Source organism: Calypte anna, chromosome Z, assembly GCF_003957555.1.
Source record: "Calypte anna isolate BGI_N300 chromosome Z, bCalAnn1_v1.p, whole genome shotgun sequence".
Lineage (NCBI taxonomy): Eukaryota > Metazoa > Chordata > Aves > Apodiformes > Trochilidae > Calypte > Calypte anna.
Genome location: NC_044274.1, coordinates 73076248 through 73098661, shown reverse-complemented (window position 1 = coordinate 73098661; position 22414 = coordinate 73076248). Strand labels below are relative to the sequence as shown.

The following is a 22414-nucleotide window of genomic DNA, read 5'->3' as shown; positions in this document are numbered from 1 at the left end:
GCCAGTGCAGAGGAGGCCCTGGAGCTGCTGGGAGGGCTGGAGCAGCTCTGCTCTGGAGCCAGGCTGAGAGAGTTGTTGTGTTGAGGCTGGAGAAGAGAAGGAAAAGGGAGAAGGAAAAGGGAGAAGGAGAAGAAGGAGAAGGAGAAGCAGGAGGAAGAGGAGGAGGAGGAGCAGGAGCAGGAGGAGCAGGAGGAGCAGGAGGAGCAGGAGGAGGGGGAGCAGGAGCAGGAGGAGAAAGGGGGAGAAGGAGAAAGGAGAAAGGAGAAGTGACAAGGGACAAGGGAGAAGAAGGTTCTGGGGAGACCTTAGAGCACCTTCCAGTGCCTGAAGGGGCTGCAGGAAAGCTGGGGAGGGACTTGGGACAAGGGAATGGAGGGATGGGACCCTGCGAGGGGGAAGGGTTTGGAGCTGGGAGAGGGGAGATGGAGAGGAGAAATCCTTTGGGGTGAGGGTGCTGAGCCCCAGGTTGTCCCCAGAAGCTGTGGCTGCCCCATCCCTGGCAGTGCTGAAGGTTGGATGGGGCTTGGAGCACCCTGGGCTGGGGGAGGGGTCCCTGGATTGTCCAGGTGGGACTGGAGGAGCTTTAAGGTCCCCTCCAACCCAAACCCTTCCATGATTCCTTGCTGATTAAGTGGAGGAGCATTAATTATGGTTGCCTCATCCCTGGAAGCTTTCATGGACACCTTGGATGGGGCTTGGAGCACCCTGGGCTGTGGGAGGGGTCCCTGGCCATGCAATGGGGTGGAACTGGAGGAGCTTTGAGGTCCTTGCCAACCCAGACCAATCTGGGATTCAAGGATTCCTCAGATGCTTTTCTCTGGCCTCAGTCTGGTGGTCCCATTTCTGCATCCTGATCAGCACGTTGGTGAAGAGCTGAGGAGGCAACAAAGGAAAAAAAAAACAACCCCAAACCCACAAAAAACCTGGAAACCATCAGTGAGTCACCAGGTCAGATAGAAGTTTTGCTGTCACAGTTCCTGTCTCAGTCCCTCCTGAAGGGCTGGAGCCTGCAGAACTCGTGCCACAGCCAAGCAACCATAACCAGGGGACTTCTGAGTCTTTTCAGATCCATGGCCTGGAAGCCACCACTGACCAAGCTGCCACTACCTGGGGTGCATCTCTAAATCTGGAGCTCTGGGAACACAGGAGGTGCCCTCCTTACATCATCTTCCATCAGTGTCTTCTTCCTTGTTATGAGGCCAGGGCTGTCATCACCCTCTGCCCTCTGCCAGTCTGGAGACTCAGCTGCATCATTATGGTAACAAATCACCCTTGATCCTCTGCTAGCACAATTGGGAGGTTGACCAATAATGTAGATCCATCGTTTGTGGAAATTAAATCATTTATTCTGTGGAAATTAAACCGTTTAATTTGTGGAAATTAAATCATCCATCATTTGAGGAAATTTGTGGAAAGTCAAATCTCGTTGGCTTCCTCCTCTGATGGAAATTGAATGTTTGGGTTTTGTCTGGCTTTAGCAGACCTGCCATGGATTCAGGAGGTCCCAGCCCCTTTGATTTGAGACTTTGATTTATTAATGACCTCCTTCAAAAGAGCTGAGCATGCAGCAAGCTAACCCTGCAATCTCCTGCTCTAAACACAACAATTATTGCTATTATCAGACATAATTAACCGCTGAGTGGAGAAGCCAAGAAGGTTTTCAGAGCCCCAGGACCTCATGCCCTAAAAGCACTTTGCACTAGTTGCTTCTCCCACACCAGGATGCTTTCTACAGGCATCTCCTGTGGCTCCAGGCCAACACTAATGAGATGAAGTGCTAAAGCATGGACACCATAATCCTTCATTATCCATGTATTTCAGCAAAGGCAGGGCTGGAAAATGAAGGAAGCTGATGGAACAAGACCCTGGGGGAGCTGCAGTGTCTCCTCCCATAGGGCTGAGGCTCTGAGACCCTGGAGGAACCCTCTGAATCAGAAGACACCCCAAGCCCTGAGCCCCTGTGCTGCTCCAGATCAGGGCTGCCAGGCAACTGGAAGAAGAAAACCAAGTGGGGAAGGAGGATGAGCTGGGTCAGACCCAGAGCCTGGGGCTGCCAGAGAGGATGGAAGCTGGAGGGAGGTGGGCAGGGGAGAGCAAGGAGGTGGGGGAAGGTGATCTGGGTTGTGATGGTTGCACTTTAGGAGAAAAATGGAAGTTCCTCCATGCAACAGCCCCAGCCTCTCTCCTACCCTTGCCCAGTGACATTGGAGAGGTACAGAGGCACCTTCAGCTCCTGGGGCATCTTCCTTGGAAATGTCTTCAGGAAAGAGGATGCCAGAGCTTGCCACAGGCCATGGGAGAGACCACATTTTAACTCCTTGTAAGAAGCAGAGCCCCACTCAGGACACTGTTCTGTGAGCAGGCTGTGGTTCCCAAGGGCTCCTCACCAAAATAATCCCTGTCCTTGTGTCCTGTGACTTCCCCATCCTTCCAGCTGGGATGCCTGCACCTCCCTCCCCATGGTGCCCATGAGACCTTCCCTCCCCCCAGCCCAAAGGCAACACCATGGGGTGGCTCTGCTGGTGGTCAGACAGCCCAATAGAAGGAAATAAAATTAACTGCATCACACACACACACTTTGTGCTGGAGATCAGCAGTGATGCTTATCTTGGGATCGTTGCTGATTCCCTCAGAAATTCAGAACTTTTGGGCTCTAAGCCTCCACAGAATGCACTGGAAATGCCAGGGCTTGACTACTCTTTCCAGGAAGAAATTGTCCCCAAAGGAGCCATCCTCAAGTTTTGCCAGGGCTGGAGTCCCCATCACCCCTGGAGAGGTTCCCAGTCCCTGGAGATGTGGTGCTGAGGGACATGGGGTGGGGATGGCCTGGGCAGGGATGGGGGAAGGGTTGGGATGGATGATCTGAAAGGGCTTTTCCAACCAAAACCAACCACCCCGCAGGAGGACACGGGTCAGATGTGGCATTGTGAGGATTCCAGATGGGAGTCAGTGTCCTGATTTCACCTTCGTTGGTCACTGAGACACTTGCAGAAGAAGGGGAAGTGCTGTGGGTGTGTGAAGGTGGCCACCAGTGACCCATTAGAAGAGGGATGGGAAAGCAAAGTCCTATGTCAACAGCCACGCAAAGGGCTCTAGTCATTCCAACATGAATATACAGATAAATATATATAAATATATAAATATACATGTATGGATGGATGAGCAGAGATCAAGGCCTGCCTCGGGCCTCAGCACTCAGGGAGCTGATGCCACTCACTGACCACCCACGAAACCCTCCTGGTCCACTGGTGGGTGAGCATCACGAGGAGATGCCAGGAGCTTGGCAGATCCCACACCTCTCCAAACAGCCTCATCCCTGCACACAGCCACAGGCCATGGAGATGCTGGAGATCTTCTTTCAGGAAAAGACCTCCAGCCAAATCTAGCAAAGAGTAGAGGAGAGCCTGGGGCGAGCCAGGATGGGATGTTGGGCACAGGCACCAGTTCACCAGGAGCACTGGAACAAGTTTTATGGATGAACCACCACATGGAGCTCTCCAGGAGAGCTCCAGAGGTCTTGAGACACCACATTTCCAGGCTGCAGAGGTTCATACTACTTCAGAATGAATCACTGAGCTCTTAATAGCATCCTCCACCCCTGTGGTAGAAAGGAAGCTGCAGATACCAGCTCGCTGACACAAAGGCTCTTCTGCAGGAGCAGCACGTTCCACAACCCTGGTTTGACAGCCCAGGACTGTAGCTTGGGAATCAAGACTGCAGGATGGTGAGTTTGATTTATTTTCACTTTTTCCTCAGGTCACCTGCTGAGCGGCACCATCAGGGCTGTGACTCCCCCCTTGGGGTCCAAACGTGGGTATAAGAAGTGATGTGTGCCTGAGGATGCTGAACTTAAGGTCCCTCTTCTGAGGTTATTCCCCTTGTAGCTTTGTGCAAGCCAAGGAAATACTGTCCCAGTATCTTGGGTTTAATTTGAGATGTTTAATGTGTGTATATAATGAGTATATTTTTAATTTTATATAAATATATATAAGCTGTTGTCTGACTTTTGTTTTACGGATTGCAGACCAGTTGCCTCCTTCCTGCTGCTAAGCAAATTAATTTCTCTTTGTGCAGCAGCCTTCATAGTGATTTTACTATGAAACAGGCACAGCACTGCCTCACTGCTGCACAGAAATTCTCTTAAATAACCAACACACAACCAAGGCACCTGTGATTCCTGAGGGAAAAAAAACCAAAAAACAAAGCATAGCAAAATGAACATGAGATTCTTTCTGTAGACACAAGGCAGGCACAATCTCAGAGGTGCCTGGGGCTGTGATAATTACCTTCTATCCCATATGATGCTGCTGGGAGGGTTGGATCTGAGCAAGGTCTGAGCTCCTCCATCCCACCCACCCCAACCACCATGGGGTGGGGACCATCCCAAAGGCACCAGGGCAGGGGGGTTTTGGGGTAGTTCAGCTTTGGTTGTTTGTTTTTTTTTCCCATGGTATTTCTCAGGAAGGAGCAGAGCTCAGTCTGGGACATGGGGGAAGATGAGTGAAGGGTGGGCAGAAGGAATTTGATGAGTTTCACCCCAGGCATGTTCCTGGCTCCCAGCACTGACAGCAGCCTCTCCACAGTGAGGATGTGTCAGCCTTGCCTAATGGCTTCTGTCATGAATTAAACAGCCCTGCCCCTTCTCCTCAGCTACTCCTTGGTCACATCTACCAAACAGGAGGTTTCCAAGCAATGGGAAAGTCTTTGGAGAGAGCTCAGCCTGGCAGTGCTGTGCAGAACGTGGGTTGAAAAGGAAAAAAAAAACCCAAACCCAAAACACCTGTGTTTTTTCCCCTTTCATTCAACCCTCATTCAGCCTCAGTCTCTGCTTGCCAAGGTGAAGGTAGAATAATAATGAACACTTGCAAGCAGCTCAGCTTTCTGGCTGTGTGAGCCCGAGGCTCCAGGGGCTCAGCCTGGAGGATGCTGCCTGGAAACCTCCCCAACTCCTCTGCTCTAAGGAACCAGACTCCATCTGCTGTGTCCCCTCATCACCTCTGCACAACATCACCCCACAACACCTGCCCGGGGCAGTTCTGGCAACACATGAAAGGTGCTTGCCAAAAAACCACATCCCCAGCCCTCCACCCTGGCACCTCCCAGGGCTTCCCAGCTTTTCCTGAGGAGCAGCCTCCGAGATGCTCTCAGAAGCAGACCAGCCTGTCTGTGGCTGCAGGCACACTCAGAAGCTGTGGATGTGTTCAGAGGAGCCTCCAGACCCTGGAGAAGCTTCTGAAAATGAGGTCAGCAAAGGCAAGGCTCAGGGGGGTTCTGCATTCCATGCCTGGATCTGGTGGTTGCTCTGTCTGGATCACCAGGAGAGGTTCATGCCCCGTCCCTGGCCTCACCAGCTCCTCAGTTCCCCTGCCCAGACCTCCAAGTTCAGGAGTTTTAGATGGGCTGTCAGAGCAACAGCAAGATGCTGGAGACATTCCTGAGAGCAGGGCAGCCTCCGTATTTTCAGTAAATGTTAAAAAACCCAGCACTTCAGGCCCACAAACACCTCCAGTAATTATTTCTATTGATGTTGAACAGGACTGGGTAACAAACATTTTCCTGGCACTGCTGGTGAGAAACCAGGGGCAAATAATCAGAGCATAGTTGTGTCTGTCTGGCACTGCTGTCACTGCACCAGGAATTATCAAGGCAGAAATGAAGCCTGGGGATGCAGGCAGAGATGGTTCTGTAAGGAAAGCAAGGGTGAGGGGCTGCTAGAAACCAAATGTCTAATACCTACCCAGGCAGCAGCAGCTCCCTGCATCAGCTGCCTCATTAATAAAAGTTTTTTAAGGGTATGGAGGGTAAGAGAGCTGCAGAATGGGGCTGCTTGCTCAAATAACACCCTGTAGCCAACGAGGTGTACCCTGCCTGGGGTACAGGGTACCTGGAAGCTCCCCTGGAAGCCTCAGGTGAGCCACAGACCCAACCGCTGTGCCCTGAAAAGAGGTGTATTTCCCCCCCTTTTTATCTCCTCAAACTTCAGATTTGGTGTCTCCTTACTCCCAGGCAACTGGAGCTCCAGGAGCAATTGCCAAGGAAACCAGAGTGAAGCCCAAACATCTCCAGGCTCCCTTTCCACACACACACACACACACAAACACAGACACCCTGCAGCCACCGGGTGCTTTGCAGAGCAGAAAAACACCCAGCAAAGCCACAGACACCCCTGCTGATCCCATCAGTCAAAGCAAAACCCCCCAAAAGTGCAGGAAAAACTTGCCTCCTCAGCATGTCTCAGCAGAAGCAGCCGGGCAGGGGGGCCAAGCAGGTCCCCAGTGGGGACCTTGGCTGCTGCCAAGGGGTTTGTGTTTGCTCTGGTCTCCAGGAAACCCTGGAGCCTGCTCAGAGGAGGGAGTGTGCTGAGGATTAGAAGTTGTGTTTCTGTCACCTCTCCCACCTGGGCTCTTCATGCCTTGAGCTACCATCCCTGCACCCACACCCAGGAAAGGAGGGGAGAGAAGAGACCAGGGAGTACCAGGGGTGATGAACCTCACACCCCCCCATCAGCATCATGACTGCTCCCTGGTGGGTCCAGGTGAGAAAAACCCTGAACTTGATGTTCAACACCTGCCCAGGGAAACTCTGGGGCAGTGGGACCACCCCTCAAGGGGAATCTCTGACCACAGGTGAACAAATGATCAGCAACCCCGGGAGCACGCTGCCACTTTGGCAGAATATTGCTCCCAAAAAAATCTGCACAAGAACCCACAGGAACCTCCCCTGAAGGTGCCTGGTAGTCAGAGGGGTCCCCTGGGGCTCAGGAGCAGAAACACCCAAGATTATTTTTCATTTCCAGACAGGCTGGTGAAATGTAAAGGAGAAATGAGACAGATGTCCAAGATTTGGTAAATGATGCTGAGGTCTTGCAGGTGTCAGGGGATGGGTGCAGGTGTCTGGTGCCTTCCATCCTCAGCAGATGGAGGCTCAGAGAGGGCTCAGACAGGAGCAGATCACACCCTAGATGAGCCTTTCCCTCACAGAGGAATCTTCCAGGGTGTTTTTGCTCATGCTGGGACATCTCAGAGCTGGCTGTGCCTGGATGCAGGATGAGAGCCCCTTCCTGCTTGTTGAGGATGCTGCAAGCAGAAAAAAAACCCCAATGCTTCCTACAAAGACATCTCAAAACCAAGAGATGGATAAGTGGGAAAACTGGAAGTTTTAAGGAAAGATCCTTGAGGAGGTTTCTCTGAGCACAGGGAATGTTTTACCTTGGGAAAAGATCCCCCAGCACCAACTGCTCCAGATTTATCCCTGTGCCCCTGAGTTTGGTTCCTGAGGATTCCCTTTCATCCCTCCCCATCACAGCCTGCCAGGGTGACCAAAAAAGAACTGCACAGAGGGTTTTTCCAGTGCCTGATGGAAGGAAACACCCTGAAAGTAAGGATGTTGCTTAATTAACCAACTCAGGTGAAGGTCAGGTGTTAACAGAACCAGTGAATGCCACAGCTTGCAAGAAAAGGTTGTGAATAGAAGATATGGTAAAAAAACCTGAACTGACCACATATACATATATATACATATATATATACACATAAATAAAATGCTTAAACAGGGAGGTAAAATTTATTATGTTATTAAGTTATTAATTTATTATGTTATTAAGACTTGTTTCAGGATTCCCTGTGTACTTCTGCAGCTAACAGAATATTCAACCTACTTTTCAGACAGAAGGTTGCTATATAAATATATATATATATATATAAATTTATGCTTGTTCTATATGAAAATATTCCTTTATTCCCCTTCCTTGTCTCTGTCTATGCTCCTTGCATAGTAACAATGCCCTGCAGAGGCAAGGGATGGTCTGTGGTGGGATGAAAATGTTGAAGCAAGGAAGTCTTTAAAATGAGGAGCAGAAGTTTTTCAGGGGGAGTCAGATGCTCACACTTGATTTCTGTCTTTGCCTCTTGGAAAAGGAGGAAATGGAGGTTTTTTTGTTGGTGTTGTGTTATGGTTTTTTGAGGGGGGTTCTGTGTGTGGGTTTTTTTGGTTTGTTTTTTTTGTTTGTTTGTTTGTTTGTTTTTTGGTTTTTTGGGTTTTTTTGTGGTTTTTTTTTTTTTTTTTTTTTTTTTGTTCCTTTTTCTACCCATGGATTAAATCAGAGCTGTGTTCCTATCCCTGAAGAACTAAATTTTGCTGGCAAACAGAAGGCAATAAAACCAGGAGACCCAGGGCAGGGAATGTGAACAAAGAACCTGAAAACTAGACAAAATAACTGTTTGTGGAGAGGAACCCATAGAGGAGACAGAGTGACTGAAAAATATTGTGAAATGTGGCAGTAACTGCTGTATACTGAATTTTACACTGAATGACCCTGGGAGGTGCTAAGTGAACACATCTGAGGTTTCTGGATATATCCTCATCTTGTTACTCTCTTAATGGAAACCTTCTGGCTTTGGACAGTAAAATAGAGGGAAGTCATTGGGAAATACTGAGCAAAGGAAAATGCTTGGAGAAAATAATAATAATAATAATAATAATAATAATAATAATAATAATAATAATAATAATAAAAATATCTTATTTAGAGAGCTGATCTCTCTTTTGTGCCAAAAAACTTTTTACTGCTCACTTAAGGGATGGGAAGGCTTATATTCAGGAAAAAATAATCACACTTGGATATTAACCTGGAAAGCCTTGAGTTACACTGAAAAAAATTCCTATTTTTCATTATAAAGGATTATCCCTCTTCAGTTAGCTATAAGCAGCAGCAGTAAGAGTTCGAAGGTGTAATTTTTGTTACTTATTTAAATACATAATTATATCAAATAGATGAATATACCTTTTTTACAAAAGAAGAAAAAGACTGGAGCAGCATTGGGTAAGGGGTTTAATTTTAATTTTTCATCTCTCCTCCCCAAAGGAGAAGGAAATTACTCTTAACAAATACTGCCATGGGCTTACTCTAAATCCCTGTGGACTGGAAAATATTTCAGTGCTGCAGTGTCACCTGTCAGCAGCATCTGGACACTGCTGTAAATATTACTGAGATAAAACAGAGCAGTTTATCCTGAATCAGGCAGGATGGAAGGCAGCAGGGCTGAGTCACTGTTCCCACTGAATCCCAGACTGGTTTGGGTTGGAAGGGACCTTAAAGCCCATCCAGTCCCAACCCCAGGGACCCCCCCCCACAGCCCAGGGTGCTTCAAGCCCCATCCAACCTTCAACACTGCCAGGCATCTCAACTTTTCTTAAGTTAGTGACCAAAACACCTGGTTTTTACACACCCGGTTTTTACAGCACCCAAGATGCAAGGCAAGGTCCTGCAGACCAGGTCCCCACATTGCCCCATAAGCAGAAGTCCCTCTGAGTCCAGCAAGGACCAGAACATACAGGGATGTTGCCATAAACCAGGTTGTACCACGGGACCCTCTCCAGACCCCACGTTGGCTCTCCAGGCATTTCTGCCCACACCTCTTTGGCCAGTGGGGAGGGGGCAGAAGGGCACCTGGAAACCCCTTGTGATGAGTTTTGGGGTATTGTGACACTGGATCCAGGGGATGGGTTTGGGGGGGTCTGGACATGGGTTTGGGTTGGTGTGGGGATGAGTTGATGGAGTGTTCTCCAGGTGAGCATGAAGCAGGGTTCCCCTCCTCTGGAAACAAGGCATGGATCATCTAAATGGGGGTTCAGGTGGGGAAGATCCTCATGGAAGAGCCCCTTGGCTTTGCCCATGGAGGGTTTTCCATTGGCACTCCCAACAGGAAGGTTGGCTGCTCCAAAATCAGGTTTCTTGGGAAGTGTCTCTCTGCACAGCAACTTTTCTCAGCCTTTTATCCCCGTGTCCTTCACAGACATTGCTGCCTCCTCCTGACCGTGGAGCTTGGGGTTTGTGCATTTGTTTCTCACCCATAGAAACCTCAGAGCACCTTCCAGTGCCTGAAGGGGCTCCAGGAAAGCTGGGGAGGGACTTGGGACAAGGGCCTGGAGAGATGGGACCCTGCGAGGGGGAAGGGTTTGGAGCTGGGAGAGGGGAGATGGAGAGGAGAAATCCTTTGGGGTGAGGGTGCTGAGCCCCAGGTTGCCCCCAGAAGCTGTGGCTGCCCCATCCCTGGCAGTGCTGAAGGTTGGATGGGGCTTGGAGCACCCTGGGCTGGGGAGGGGTCCCTGCATTGTCCCCTTGGGACTGTATGAGCTTTAAGGTCCCCTCCAACCCAAACCCTTCCATGATTCCTTGCTGATTAAGTGGAGGAGCATTAATTATGGTTGCCTGATCCCTGGAAGCTTTCATGGACACCTTGGATGGGGCTTGGAGCACCCTGGGCTGTGGGAGGGATCCCTGACCATGGCAGGGGGGTTGGGACTGGATGAGCTTTAAGGTCCATTCAAACACACCCCATTCAATGATTCTATGATACTCTTTCCAGTTATTAAGACCTCTTTTGGTGTTTTATCCTCTGGCAATTACCAATCCAGGTGACTGAAATTATTTTTCTCTCTAGGTGGTTCAATAAGCCAGAAACTCAGTGAGATAAGAATACAAAAATACTCACTTTTAAAATTCATTTCAGTCCTGGCCCATATAAATTATCATCTTTATCTCATTTTTTTTAAGAAAGCTTTTATTTATGAAGTTAGAGGTTTTAGCAACAAAATGGGGAGCAGGGTGCTGTTTGTGTTGAAGAAACCCAAAGTGCATAAGAAGCAGACTGTGATTTGGGCCATGTCCCTGCAGCATGGAGATGGACCCAAACTTTGTGCAAACTGTGTGAAACACCACAAAAAGAGTGAAACTTGATGGCTGGCTCAACCTGGCGTCTTTTCCAGTGCTGTCATGCAGAGGAGGAGGTGGGCAGAGGGCAGGAGCAGAGGGAGAGGTGAGGAGCTGGGGATGTTTGGGGAATGATGTGGGATCCAGGAGCTCCTTCATCCCAAAGGTCCCAAAAGCCAGGATGAGCACTCTCAGGCTGAGGCTGGGGACCCTGGAAAAACCCTGAGGAATAAAGATCAGAGAGAATCACTCCTGCAGGAATCACCAGCCTGTGGTTGGGGCTGGAGCTGAAGACTTACAGATACTTTTTTTGTTGTTGTTGGGTTTAAGTTTTGCTGGATTTTGGGGTTCTTTTTTTCCATTTGTTTGTTCTTGTTGGGTTTGTTCGCTTAGGAATCAGGTGGGTTACTTGCACCTGAATAGCACCAGGTTTTCCACTGGTCCAAAAGAAGAGGTGCCTGGCTTCATCTGGGAGCAGCCCATGAGTGCAGACCTGTTCTAGGAGTTTGATTTGAGGGGTATCATTTTTTTATTATTACTTTTATTTTCCTCCATATGGCCAAAGGCAATTAGAAATATTGTTGTTTTCATTTTGGTGTAAAAATTGCCGGGTATTTCTGCTGCTTCTGGATCACAGCATTCCCTCACAGTGGAACTTGCTGAGCTTCAGAGATGATGTGCATCAGGAACTCAGAGATGTTGTGTCAGTGGGAGCAAAGATGCTGCTGCAACTGTCTGGATGCATCCAGAAACAGAGGAAAATGCAAAGATTTTGGAGTATGAAGCAGCTGATAATCTGGGTCACTTTAGAGTAAAGCAGTATCAAGGCAAAGATATGCTGATGATAACCCTCATGCATTCCACTATCAGCTCTAGTGCACTGTTTGTGTTTTATTGGATTTTTCATTCACTGAGTGGCTAGACAGCTCCTCTAATTAGATTTCATGGCTTTCTATCTGCAGGATATTAGCTCCACATAAGTAGGGAATGTTGTTTCAATTATCTTAGCTGGACATATGGTCATCATGTTTTCCAGTGATGAGCACTACAGAAGTATTTATTAAATTCAGTGAATCAAATCAAAGCCATGATCGTACCTAACACAACACCCTAATTAAATAAATAGCACTATAAAATGATCTTTTGAGCACACAACTGTTTTATCCCATGATTAAATCGAGTAGAGGCTTACACTGCATGTGGAACACAAAAGCCCAAATTCATCTACACAGAGGATGCTCCAATGAGCAATAAAAATGTCGATAATTCTTTTTTATTTGGTAGGAATTAGACACACTTTGCAAACAAATTGAGGAACTTGACCTCACTGCTTATTTTTCATTGCCCTGAGTCTTCTGAAGGGAATATTTTCACTGATACCAGTTTTTTGTTACCAATGGAGAAAGATTATTCTACATTTACATCAGCAGAAAGACAGATCTGCAAAGCACAGAATTTCCCTGCCACTGCTCTTTGGCAGATGCCACCAGCACAGCCTGCTCTGTTTCTATAAGTATTTTTATTCTCCTCTTGACTTTCTATCACAGTGAAGTAGGTCTTGTAAATTCTCCTTGGAAATAAGCAACATGAGAAAAGCATATTTCTTGAAAGAAAAAGGGGCTACAAAGGTACACATTTCTGCAGGAACATTAAGTTTCTAGGTCACTGAGACTTTGAGACTCTCCATATTCCTAACATTTTTATTCTACTGATAGGATATTCATTAAAAGACACAAAATTACAAAAAAGTACAAAACTATGAGTTACAAACATCACAGTTTTAGGCTTTAATCTAGGAAAAGCTCAAACCTTCTCATGGGCATCTGTCCAGATGTTAGAGAATACAGAGTTTTTTATTGCCTCTGATCAGCAGTGCTGAGCCTGGAGTAGATGGGCAGGAAAATAATCTCTGCACTATGTGGTCTCAGAAGTAAAATCTCCTCTGATCATCATCCAAAGTGATGGAGAGATTTTTGTGGAGGGAAAAATAATTTTCTAAAGACATTTGTATCAACGATTTACCAGCCTCTGTCTGTCTGTGTGTGAGCACTGGATATATCCACCTAAAACTTTAAAGCCTGGTCTGGTAAGAGGTTCCAGGAATGGCTGGGCAGCTCTGGAATAGGATACCCTTCCCATCATCTTCTCTTCAGCACTGCCAGGGATGGGGCAGCCACAGCTTCTGGGGGCACCCAGGGGCTCAGCACCCTCACCCCAAAGGATTTCTCCCCTCCATCTCCCCTCTCCCAGCTCCAAACCCTTCCCCCTCAGAGGGTCCCATCCCTCCAGGTCCTTGTCCCAAGTCCCTCCCCAGCTTTCCTGGAGCCCCTTCAGGCACTGGAAGGTGCTCCAAGGTCTCCCCAGATCATTCTTCTCTCTCCTTCTCCTTCTCCTTCTCCTTCTCCTTCTCCTTCTCCTTCTCCTTCTCCTTCTCCTTCTCCTTCTCCTTCTCCTTCTCCTTCTCTCTCCTTCTCCTTCTCTTCTCCTTCTCCTTCTCCTTCTCCTTCTCCTTCTCCTTCTCCTTCTCCTTCTCCTTCTCCTTCTCCTTCTCCTTCTCCTTCTCCTTCTCCTTCTCCTTCTCCTTCTCCTTCTCCTTCTCCTTCTCCTTCTCCTTCTCCTTCTCCTTCTCCTTCTCCTTCTCCTTCTCCTTCTCCTTCTCCTCCTTCTCCTTTCTCCTTCTCCTTCTCCTTCTCCTTCTCCTTCTCCTCCTTCTCCTTTCTCCTTCTCCCTTTTCCTTCTCCCTTTCTTCTCCAGACTGAACACCCCCTACTCTCTCAGCCTGGATCCACAGATACATCTACTCAGGCAGCTGATTGTTTTTATCTCTGGTGTTCATTGTAAGAAGAGTGTGATAATTACTTTAGAAATTACAGTTGTTGAGTCAGACTCAGTTTTAGCATGTTCGCCTCTTTGGTCAACACTTACTTTTCATCTGGTTATAATTTATTTGAGAGATCTGGTTAAAGCATGAGACAGCCTGTGTAAACTCTTAATGCAGAATGACAGCCATGGATAAGAGCAATTAATGTAGTTTAGAGATGGGAATAATACAAGTATGAAATCATCTCCACAGAAAGAATGGACATGTAGTCATGTTCCTCTGAAGTGCCTTGAGACTCACACAAAAACAAAAAACAAAAACAAAAACAAACAAAAAACAAACAATAAAAAAGAAAAAAAAAAAAAAGAAAAAAAGAAAAAAAAAAAAAAGAAAAAAGAAAAAAAAAAGAGCCCTTTCTAGTTAGTGGAGAAACAGGAGGAGTTGGCTCAGATAAATGATTTGTAATTGAAGGAAGAAGTTTGGCTTCACGTTGGTGGGTGATACGAAATCGATTTGAACAATTTTCAGTTGAAAATTATAGATTATTTTGTTGCCCATAGAGCAAACTCAATCTGATGAAAATTTGGACAGAGTTGAGGATGAAAAAACCAAAACAACCAACAAACCAAAAACCTTAGGGGAACCAAGGAGTCTTGCCCAGGTTCCTGGAAAGCAGTGAAAGTGCCAAGAAGAAGGGGAACTCACCCACTGCCATCACCCTGGGTGGCTGGGTGGAATTAGAAGAAAAAAGTATTAAATCCTATCCCTGTTCCAGGAAAACAAAGTACCAGAGTTGGACAGAGGTAGCAAAAACATCAAGCTTCCTCACAACTCAAAAACAACTGTCTGAGCCTCTCAGGAGACACCTCTGTACTGATGTCACATTGCTCCTCCATTTATAGTTCATCTTTTTTGGCTGAACACAGTGACCCCTGGCAAGGATTATGCAGCATTACCCAGAGGCAGGAAAAGATGCTGTGAAAACTGTGTAAAGTTTTGCTGCAGTTAACGATGACTTTTTCAGAGGATCTTGTCTTTATAATTTAAGTTTTGCTGAGCTTGGCGAAACAGGGTGCAAATATAAATTAGTACTTTAATTGTACAACAAGTTATGCTGAATTACACAATACATGGTGAAGATAATGATATTTAGCTCTACTAATGACATGACATTTTTTATTACATTGCCTTGAACACTTAAGTCACTGCCAGTGACAGATCATTGACTAACAAAGCTCTGAAGGATGTAGTTCTTGTGCAGTCAGTGCAGATGGGGGTGTTTGTTACTAATGCTCTCTGATGTTTTGCTCAGCATTACTAAGTAAACCCAGCACCAACACACTTTCCCTAAAATAAAGGTGTTTAATCTACTTACCACACGACAAACAACTTTGCAGTGCAACTATCACTCCAAAATTAATTGGTGGATGAATCTCCAGCCCATTGGACACCATTCCTCTGGTGTCCTTTTCCACCTCTGCATCCCAGGAGGTCACCTGGGACCTTGCCCCATCCAACCTGGCCTTGAACACCTCCAGGGAGGGGGCAGCCACAGCTTCTCTGGGCAATCTGTTCCAGAGTCTCAGCACCCTCCTGATGAAGAACTTCTTCCTCAGCTCCAGCCTGAACCTCTTCTCCTGCACTTTCCATCCATTTCCCCTTCTCCTCTGCTTGGACACTCTGATGCAAAGTCCCTCTCCATCCTTCCTGGAGGTTCCCTTCAGGGATTGGGGGGCAGCTCTAAGGTCCCCCTGGAGTCTTCTCTTCTCCAGGCTGAACAATCCCAGCTCCCTCACCATGGAGAACTATTAAAAATAACCCAAAACCCCCAAACCAACCAAACAAAAAAAACAACAGAAACCCCAGAACTGTGAACAATGATGTATTTCAGGCACAAAATAACTGATAAACCCCAACAGGTCCTTGTAATTTGATCAACATGCAGGAAATCTCTAAAGGATTGGATTTATCTTTTTTTTTTTTTTTTTTTTTTTTTTAATGGCATCTTCAAGCTGTCCTAAGATATCTGGTGCCAGGCAGTGTTCCACCCACTTGTGCAGCCCCTGGGTGTGTAACCAGAGAGTGAGCACCCTTGTGAATACTCAAGGAGGGAAAACAGGTCCTGCATTAAAATGTCATTTATCATACCATTAATTCAGATGAATGCTTGACAATGTCTGAGGAGGTTTCATCAGCTGCAAGAAGAGGGGAGGCACAGGCACAGAAATTCCTCTGGAATATTCTGATAAAATACAGAATAAAATAAAATAAAATAAAATAAAATAAAATAAAATAAAATAAAATAAAATAAATAAAATCTCCCCACCCTACACAGCCATCAGGTTTTGGACCGAATAATTTTTGGCAGTATTTTGTGATTACTCACTGTTTTCCACCTGTCTGTGGAAAGCTGAATTAATTAAACCTCTCAACATTCCTACGAAGTGAGTGTTGCATTAATTAAAGGATGGATGGTCCTGGGAAGCCTGCTGCACATCTAAGAACTCGTGTTGTAGCAGAACAAAATACAGGTTGGCAATCTGGTCTGTTAATGAGACCAAGTCAGAAACAGATCAGCATAACAACTTACCAAAGCACTCAAAGGGAAAGGCAAATGTGTTTTATTTTTATATGCAAATAAAGTTTTATATGAGCTCTATCCCACACATCATTTTCCACTGGGAAGCCATACCAATAAGAAGAGACTAGAAGGAGTAAGCTGGGCAGATCTGCTGTAAATTTGAGAATAAAACCAAAGGAATACAGACTTCTATATCCCCTTGGGGTTCTTTTTCAGGGAAATAATTGGTCAGCGTTTCCCAGTTTAGGAATAAAAGGATGTATGCCATGGGGAGCATGAATTATACAAGATGTTGTTTTATTCTTTGCATTTAAAAATAATGAGGCAATGACAGTCTCAGAAGCAGGAGGATTAATTAACTTTGGAGGCTTTCATATGAGGGTCACAGCAGACTAGGTGTACTTCAGCATCCCACTCCCTGTGATCAGTGATAAAGAACATTATTTACTTTATTCTCATCACATCTTTTACTAAACAGTTTTTAGGCCAGCTAAAAAAAAACAACAAAAAAAAAAACCTGCCAAGGGATTTTTTGTTTTGTTTTTCAGAGAGGAAAGACACTGCTCTGTGGCATTTTCTGCCTCAGGTGTATTGGATCAGCACTATTAACCTCAGTGAATATTGCAGCTAACCCAAAGCACTGGAGGTGGAAGAGGTTGAAATTCCTGTTGCTAGTAAAGCATTCATCCAGCACACATCATAGGACCAATCCCAGACTGGTTTGGGTTGGAGGGGACCTTAAAGACCACCCAGTCCCAACATCTCCCACTGGACCAGGGACCTGGGGACCCCCACATCTCCCAGCCCATCACTACCCACACTGTCTGGAAGCCTCCTGGGCTTCCACATCCAGGACCTTGGATGTGAGGCAGGAGCTCATAAACCCAGTGAGTTTTCACTGTGGGCTCCTGGGGTTACATTAATTTTTGGGTTTTCTAAAGTGCTTCTGGATAAGTTTTCCCCCTCTGCCATTTAAATGTCTCAGGGTCAAATGATGAGGAGTTCCAAGCATGGTGCAGCTCTGCACATCATTATCTGAACAGCAAACTCCAGACTCCCTCCAGGAGTCCAGCAAAGTCTACAAAAATGAGCATTGCAGAAGTTGCCCTGTTATCCTCACTTGCAGTTATTTGTACACGTATTTTAAATGTGACTGAATATTATTTGATCCACTTGCTTCACTATTCTCTACTTCAGGACCACTTCAGGCTCCAAATGACTTCCAAAAATACTCAGTCATCCCGTAGCCCTTTGGATTTATTTGAAAATGTTCACATCGATTTCATTAGATAAAAAATAACTTTCCTGTGTGCAATTTACTCTTTGACCAGCTGTTGCCACTGCTTCTTTGAGAAAAACACATGAAAAAAAAGCAGTTCACTATGCAGATTTAATTTAATCATTAAGTCTGATTTCTCATTTCCCACCAATACCTGGGTTTTTCATGGGTACTTAAAAAGATGAGAAAAGAAAACAAAAAACCTGAAAAAATACCAAAAACCAGAAGAAAAGAAAACCAAAACAAAAATAAGAAAGAGCACATCTGTCACAAGTAAGAAAAAAATACAATATCTTTTTGGGGAAAAAAAAAGTGATTGAATATCTGTGTATTGTCAGAAGCAGAGGAAAGTGCAGGTGTTGCTTGGATGTATTTAACTTTTTTACTTTTCATCAAACTGTTCCCTGAAACATCCTGAAATTAAGCTTTAGACTTCTTCAGCCTGCCATAGAGAGATGGAATCTGTTGTGCTCAGCCCAAGAGGGTTTGTGATTTTGCTTGAAATGAAAAGTCAAAGATGAGCCTGGAAAAGCAAAGAAGTGGAGAGAAGCTGCAATGGGGTAAGCTTAGGCTGGAAAAAAGATTTTCTTTAGGAAAAAAGATTTCACAGAAAAAGGGGTCAGAGAGTGAACAGGCTGCCCTGTGCTGGAGTCTGCATCCCTGATGTGTTTAAGGTGATTCTGGGGGATACGGGTTAGGGGAAAACTCTGTAGAGTAGGGATGATGGTTGTACCCCATGATCCCAAGGGTCTTTTCCAACCTGAAAGATTCTGTGATTCTATCAAGAGTGAATGGGAGGGATGAGGTCACACCCAGGCAGGAATAAACAGCAGAAGTCAAAGAGTAATCAGAGTGCTTGTAAGAATTAGTGGGAGTGAAATGATGGCAAAAAGCAGGTGGGCAGTGAGAGCACTTAGGGACTGAGTAAGATCACATCACCAGGGGAGGAATTTGGGGGTCAAGGGGTGAAGGCAGTTTGCTCAGCTCCCCCTATTTTTGGGATGCTGCTGGAGGTGTGCATCGTGCTGCAAGACAGAGCTGTAACCCCACACAAACACATGAATCCTGGAGGAACAAATTGTTCCTCTGCGAGCCCCAACATGTGGGAAATCTTCCCAGCCAAAACTGTAATTTCTTGTGTTCGCAGGGACAGGTGGTGAGGAAAAGCCTCTTGTAGCTCAGATAGGTTCAGTTGGTCCTAGAAAAGAGGGTGTTGATTCCTAAATGCCACATAGTCTGGATTTTCAGATAACTCATGTCAGGAGTAGCCTGTGCAATTAGGGGTGGTCCCAGGAGGGTCTGCTCCTTTCTTCTCTTCAAAAGTAGACCTTGTTCAGCAGAAAACATGGCAAAAAGTGGGGGAAACAGTCTAGCCATTCAGAGCTCATGGTTTCCTCCAGGTATACAGAAATACACACACATACATGTGTATAATTCCACACATATAGCAGAAAAAAATTGTGTTCCTTTATATAAATAACATGCTACTTAAATCACGTTGAGGAGGCAGCTCTTTGACTCAAAATAAAAGTTGGGTTTTTTTCACTTGAGAATGTTCCCATTGCAGATTTCATTAATTCAGAGTGTTCACCAAACAGATCATCTTCACAGATGTTTCTAACTCCTTGTTTTTAGCTTTTTTGGTTTCTTCTAAATCCTTGCTTTCCCATCTGAAGTTAGCTGATCATAATTTTCTCAGCAATTTTTCTAGATTAAGAAATCTAAGAGATTTCTTAAACTATTTGAGCAAAATAAGAATGCCTGCAATGGAAGCAGGCAAGGGCTGGGAATTCTTTGCTGCTTAATAACTAGTAAAATTTTCTTTCAATACCTTTACTAGCAAAGTGACTTCTGTGTTTGGTGACAGATTAGTTTACCTGAACTCATTTATGTTGCCAGACTAGAGGCACAGCTTCTCTCCTCTTCTTTGATACCCTCTCTTTTTTGATACCTCCTCTTCTTCAGTAAGCTCACTCCAGGATAAGGTAAATAAGTTAAATGCTCTGGAATCCATGATGGTCATTTTGTAAAGACATTATAAACGTAAAAAGAAAATTATTGCTCATCTGCAGTACGGCCTGGATGGATTTCATGCAGCAGAAACCCCAGCAGCATGGGAGTCCTCTCTGCATCTTCTCTTCTTTGCCTAAAAACAGATTATAACAGGACAGACAGAAATGCTTTTTCATTTGAAGTGCATTAGCTGTAGAGAGATTGTCACCACTTTGGCTTCCAAAGATATAGCATAGATTCTGAAAATATGAATGTTTTGATTTGAAGCAGTAAACAGTTTTGTATTCCTGCGTGCTGCATGGTTGTTTAAACACCTAAAATGGATGGGAAATGTCAGACAGAGCTACCTCTGCTAATTCCATCACTTTATAAACACATCAGATCCCTTTCCATGAGTTACTGGAACTCTGTGATGCTTCACAACTCAACAGGTGTGAATAGGGCAGAAAATTCCAGCAATGTTTGAATACTTCTTTCTGGGGCTTTATGGCATTCACCGGGGTATAAAACTGTTCAGTCAGAAGCTCAAAGGCTTTTTCTCACCTTAATTTTCCATCTGTTTCACATCTTTTCACGGGTGTAAAAATCCGTCTCTCTTAATTGCCAGTGTGACAAATGGGCAGTAACTGCAACACTTGATTAAAGATAAAGACCATTGCTCTGCTGTTGGGTTTTATGGGTTCATTCTGGTAGATGACAAGAATTCAGCCTCGTGTGACAGCAAGACGTCTGTGATCAGGAATGAGAACAAAGCTGCAGCACACCAAGGGATAGGGGTGTGTTAGCAGGTACACCTTTGGTGTGAGACAAAATCTGGGTTATCAGCTGCATTTTAGGAAGTATTTTGTTGCATTTACCTTCCCACTGTGAAACAAGCTTAGATGGGAAGGCACCTACCTGGGACACAAAGTGCTGCAAACATTTCACAGGTTGGAGTATTTGCATTTCATAAATGAGGATTTCAGTCTCTTGTGGGCCACTTCTATGACCCACATAGATTGGTTTTCTGAAAAATTGCACTCAGGAGGGGGGGGGGGGGGAAAATAAATCCCAAATGCCGTGCCTAACCTCAATGATGGGGAAATGAGAGTTTGAGAACAATATATTCAGGTGATGATTTCTCTAGGTGATCAGGGCAAAATGATTTCTTTGTGGGATGAGATTGCTGCTGTGTGAAAGGACTGCTGTAATTTTCATGCTGCTGGAAAAGAAAGGATCTCTCATGTCAATGTGAGACATTTCCCAGCGTATGCACTGCATGAAAGATACTAAATAGAACAACATTTTTTCATTCAGAGGTGTTAAATACAAAATTAATTTCAGGTGAACTGTGTACACGAGCAATTTCCAATTGATAAACAAATGGATAATAATAATAATGGGCTACAAAATCTCCTATGAGAAGTGCTCCTGATGGGAGCTCAAAAAGGGTAATTTTCCCATTGCCCAAATAGCAGCATCTCTGTTGCTCCATTGTAGCTTCATTTTCCAGGTCTCTCAGACTTGTACCTTTTGGGTTCAGTTCTTGAACACTGAGGGCAATTGGCACAGGAAAATAATTTTTCATTTTCAGCTGAATTGTGTGCAAATATTAGTTGGTAGCCATCCAGCCTGTGATTTTCTGGTGCTCAGTTCAAAAGATAAAGCATCATAAAACATGTTAGTTCCATACATTTTATTAGAAGACTGCACGTGCAAGTAAATAATTAGATAAGGGGTTGCTGCTCCTCCGTGTGTCTGTCATTTGAGAAATCCAAATACAAAAGAGTACCCAGCAAACATGGCATTGCACTCACAGCTCTGATAAATCTGTCTGTCGATGAACATTGGATTTGCCATCTGGCTTCTGCACCAGAGATGCCTTTGCAAGCCCTCAAAAGTTGGTTTTCTTTGGGCTTGTGCAGGATCCTGTACACCAGATGGCATTTTTTTTTGGAACTTGGCTCTCAAGGAGCTGTCTGCAAATTACTGTGTGCTTTAACAGTGTTGTAAAAATCTGTTGTCATTAAAGGTAACCCTAGCTTACCTCTAAAGGTAATTACTCCCTCTTGATATACCAACGGTCCTCTCTATCCATTATGTGGCTTGAGTAAATGGGTTTATGACCTCTGAAAAAGCTGACATTAGAAAATACATGGTAAAAGCAACTGAAAAAATAAAGCCCATAAACAGTGTCATGAGTTTCATATTGAATTTCCTAGTGAAATAAGGAAAACAAGCTTAAATCTGTACCAGCCTGTAATACTTGAGGGAAGTGCCTATAATTTTCAAGTGCTTTTGTTCACTCAAGGTGTACTGAAAACACAGGGAGTTGGTTTGAAGTATTAGGAATAGAGACATCACCTATAGGAAAAAATTCACACTGTAGCTGGAAAACAGAGCTGGCAAAGGAGGATCATTGAGTCTTCAGTTTCCAGGAGTGGAGGTGACCCTTGGGAACCATTTCCATGTCATGGTTGCCTGATGCAGTTTTTATTCATCAGAGACAGCAGCACTTCACCACATGCTGTACCCTGGCCACAGTTGCAGGCACTGGGAGTGAGGTGGTTAATTACCTATGTTAATTACCTACACCAATGTTAGTTATCTCAGACTGCAATAACTTTTCCTGCAGGAGCTTCAGTGTTTTAGGTGTATCCCAATTTTGTACAACCTTTCCCTAGAAATCCACCCTGCACATCACCCCATGTCTTCCTTTCCCTTCCACCTTTCCTAACCTCTCACCACAGGTTCTCTGTGTGACTTTCTAATCTTATTCCTCTCTGCTCCTCTTTCCTTGGATTCTGCCTCATGAGCACTGGATTTTTCATTTCCTGTTTCATTTTGTCTTCCTCATCAGGAATCATGGAAGACTAGTGGCATCTGAGCTATGCTTTTGGGTCACATCTGACAGATTTAGGCAAAATACATTTGCCCAATTTGCCTGCATGTTCCAGCAGGATTTTTAGGAAGTTCTTTCATATATTTAAAAAAAACCCCTAAAACCCCAAATCAGTTTCTGAAACCATT

General features: G+C 45.1%; 1 protein-coding gene across 1 annotated transcript in view; it reads right to left on the bottom strand.

Moving 5' to 3' along the window:
* FAM81B (family with sequence similarity 81 member B) overlaps positions 1–22414 on the bottom strand; it is a 61929-nt gene that overhangs the window by 26981 nt on the left and 12534 nt on the right. The window lies entirely within an intron of this gene.